This window comes from Jaculus jaculus, chromosome 7, assembly GCF_020740685.1.
Source record: "Jaculus jaculus isolate mJacJac1 chromosome 7, mJacJac1.mat.Y.cur, whole genome shotgun sequence".
Lineage (NCBI taxonomy): Eukaryota > Metazoa > Chordata > Mammalia > Rodentia > Dipodidae > Jaculus > Jaculus jaculus.
In genome coordinates, this window is record NC_059108.1 from 12,964,449 (window position 1) to 12,968,745 (window position 4,297).

The window sequence follows — 4,297 nt, forward strand, 5'->3', positions numbered from 1 at the left end:
TTTAACTTGGATGTTCCATAAATAGCTCAAAAACAGTATGACCTCACCTAACTCATCATCTTCTCTTCCCAGGCCTGCTCCATCCCAACTCCAAGCTTCATTAATGCAGACACTGTCTGTCCACAGACCCAAGAGGGAAAGACTAAACGAATTTCTTCTTCCCACTTATTTGCTTAGGAAGCCCTGCTGACTCTAGCTCAAGCATGGCCCAGATTTGTCATCTCCATTCCCACAGATTCTGGAGTTCACCCTCATCATATCTTTTCCGGATTATTGCGTCTGACTTCTAACTAGTCTCCCTTCCTTTGGGTTTTCCTGTTTTAAAAATACATACATGGGTAGCCGGGCGTGGTGGCACACGCCTTTAATCCCAGCACTTGGGAGGCAGAGGTAGGAGGATCGCCATGAGTTCAAGGCTACCCTGAGACTACAGAGTTAGTTCCAGGTCAGCCTGGACCAGAGTGAGACCCTACCTCAAAAAAACAAACAAAAAAAAAATACATACATGGGGGCTGAAGGGATGGCTTAGTGGTTGAGGTGCTTGCCTGTCAAGCCTAAGGACCTAGGTTTGACTCCCATGTACCCATGTAAGCCAGATGCACAAAGTGGTGCATGCTTCTGGAATTTGTTTGCAGTGGCTAGAGTCCCTGGCATGTCCATTCTCTCTGTCTGTCTCTCTTTCTCTCTCTGCTTGCAAATAAATCAATTGATATAAAAAATAAAATATGTACATGGGGGCTGGAGAAATATCTCAGTGACTAAGGCTCTTGCCTACAAAGCCTAAGGACCCAGGTTGGATTCTCCAGTACCCACGTTAGCCAGATGCACAAGAGGGCTCATGTATCTGGAGTTTGTTTGCAGTAGCTGGAGGTCTCAGCATGCCCATTCTCTCTTCTCTCTTTGTCTTTCTGTATTTCTCAAATACATAAAGAAATAGAATATTTAAAAAATATCTACATGACCATAAACAAAGGCATCTGTCTAAACTTGGACAGAATTATATTACTTTTCTCCTCATTGTCTTAACGACCTAGACCATTTTGAGTACCTGTCACAATCTGACCCCGATTTCCCTTCCTGATCTCATCTTATAAAATTCACTAGCCGGGCATGATGATGCACGCTTTTAGTCCTAGCACTTGGGAGGCAGAGATAGGAGGGTCACCAAGAGCTCGAGGCCACCCTGAGACTACATAGTGAATTCCAGGTCAGCCTGAACTAGAATGAGACCCTACCTTCAAAGACAAAACAAAAATAAATAAAGTAAAACAGAATAAAACTCACCCCTGAGTCCTACCTTCCTTCTGCTATTACAGATGGGGCCTTGGTCTACGTCAGCTGCTCAGAATTTCCCACAGGCCTCCAAATAGACCACACCTTCTCTCTTTTTGTACAGACTGGTCCAGCATCTTTCCCTCTCAAACTTCTTGTTGGTGCTATTCCTTCAGCTGGGAGCTCCTACTCCATCCAATACCACACTTTCCATCAGTGTCTGAGTGGCTTCCTGAGGCCTCCAGGGCAGAGCCATGGCTTCTTTGATGCTGCATTCATGGCACCCACTTCTCCATCTCCCGTGGGCCTTATCTCTATGGAGTCCTTGTTAGGGTTTGGTTACGAAATGTCCTCCATGGCTCAGATATCGAATGCTTGGTCCCCAGCTGGTGGTGCTGCTTTGGGAGGCTGCGGAAACTTTTAGGAGTTGGAGGAAGTAGATCCTGGAGCGGGTGTCTTTGAAGGTCTCCAATCCTTCCCTTGCTTCCTGTCAGCCATGTGCTGAGTCGCCTCCTCCTCTTTCGGCTCCCACCGCCATGAGGGCCCTGCTGTGGGCCTGGAGCCATGTGAAGTCTGAAATCCCTGAAATCATGAGTCATGATGAATTTTTTCCTCCCTTAAATTGTTTTTGGAGATGTTTGGTCACAGCAAGCCTAAAGTAGCCAATACAACTCTTATTTGAGTTGCTTTTTAAATTACTCTTAGGTGCGTGTGTGTGTGTGTGTGTGTATGTGTGTGTGTGTGTGTGTGTGTGTGTGATGACCATGCCTGGTAGAGCAGTGACTGTAAATGTTTGGATTGCGAATGGAATGAACTCCCACTTAGGGTGGGAGCTGTGTTAACTCCTGGCTCCACATCCCTTCCCTGGGAAAAGAGCCCAATTTGTGGGTCCGGCCTCCAGGCCCAGTCCAAGGTAGGCCCACCCTGTATGCACTGGGCACCACATTTGGCTTTGTAGAAGTGAGTGTGCTCATTTCACCGGCAGGCTTTACCTCTCTCACCCTGCGTTAAGGCTGGTTCAGCAGGGACCACGGCATCCCACTGGGTGGTGATCAAACACCTGGGCCAATGATGTACCTAGAGAGGCCCAGGGAGGGAGCCGGACCCTGGATAAAGGAGTCACATGTGGAGAAAAGCTAAGGATATGCCCTACTAGAACAGGGGCACTCATTTATATTTTAAAATTTAAACAAAATATGGCCAAAGTGTTCCCCCCCCACCATTGGACTTGATTAAACCAATACAAAGGTCCCCCTTGGAGGCACTCAAAGACAAATTTGATATTCTCCAAATTTTCTTTAAATTTTAAGTTCTACTTTCATGTCCTAAATCGCTGTACTTCAAGAAGTCCCAGACCTAGGCTGGCCTCTCCTCCCCTCTCACACAGGATTACCGGGGCTGAGATCTCTGCCTAGTTCTTGTCCCTCTAAGAGACTGCAAGTCAGGCTGGAGAAGGGGTTGCTTCTACATCCTAGTTTGCTCAGAATCTAGCTTATTCTCTATCTCCTATTAGATGTTCTGGAAATAGCCATTTAATTAAATTGCATGGAATAGGCCTTCTGCCCCTCAGGAGACTCATGAGCACATATTTATAGACTGAATAAATGAACAGATTCTGGGGCTCAGAGCTTCCCGGGGGGGTCAGGGATGCCGGGCTGCGGTTAGAAGCTTCCAGGCCCCATTCACACAGAGCAGAAACAAAAGAAGGAAGGAAGGCAGTGCTTGGGGTATTCAGAAAGACTCTATGGGGGCTGGAGAGGTGGCTTAGCCATTAAGGCACTTGTCTGTGAAGCCTAAGGACCCACCCAGGTTCAATTTCCCAGGACCCAAGTAAGCCAGATGCACATGGGGGTGGAGGGCACATGTCTGGAGCAATTTTTTTTTTTTTTTGCAGTGGCTGGAGGCCCTGGCGCACCCATTCTCTCTCCCTCTCTTTTGTCGATATGTTTTTCTTAATTTTTATCTTATTATTTCTTTGAGAGAGAATATGGGTGCGCCAGGGCCTCTAGCTAGTGCAAAGGAATGCCAGAGGCATGTGCCACCTTGTGTATCTGACTTATGTGGGTACTGGGGAATTGAGCCTGAGTTCTTCGGCTTTGCAAACACCTTGACTGCTATGCCATCTTTCCAGCCCACTCATTCTCTCCCTCCCTCCCTCCCTCCCTCCCTCCCTCCCTCCCTCTCTCTCTCTCTCTCTCCCCCTCTTTCAAATAAATAAGATGAAGTAAAAATAAATTAAAAAGAGAAAGGCCTTAGGGGAAGTGGCCTGGTGAACCTGGGACATTCACGTGGAAGGGAACACAGGGGGAGGAAACAGGGCCTGGAAAGGTCGAGAGAACCCAGTGCAGGCATGGTCTGGGCAGAGATGGAGGAAACTAAAGACTCCAGCCCAGCCTGGTCCTGAGGATGCAGACCGGGGTTGGGAGCTCCAGGGTTACCCCTCTTCCATTGCCAGGGCTCCAAACGCAGAGACGGTGAATGAGGGACCCTTCGTGGCACCCCAACGAGTGCGCAGAACAGGTGGAAGGAAGCCTCTGATCGCCCCCCCCCCACCGCCGTGCAAGCCTGGCAGCCTGGGGAGACCCCTCCTCACTCCCCAGCCAGTGGCTGGGCCGGGGCGGGGCCTGAGAAGCTGACCCGGAGAGTGATGACTAAGCCATCCCTGGGCTCGGGCAGACGCGGCTAGGTGGGAGCGCGCCAAGTTACGCAATGATGATCGCGGGGCCCCTGGAGCTTTCGGGGTCGTGCCTGCGGGCTTGGGAGGGGAGTGGATAAAAGGGGCTGCGCCGCGCGGGGACCGCTTCCTCCGCGCCCTGCCTGCAGCGCTCCTCTCCCGGGGTGGGCAGCAGGGTGACAGGCGGGCTTCGAAGTGACCTCTGCGTCCAGGAGGAGCCCAGGCGCGGACCAGGGCGCCCAGGCTTGATCTCGGGGGCTGGGGGCCAGGGAATCATCAGGTCTAAGTTGAGACGGGTGGAGGGGGTTGAGGGGGAGGGGAAAGGTCCGCGGATTCCCTGCCTGGGCGGGC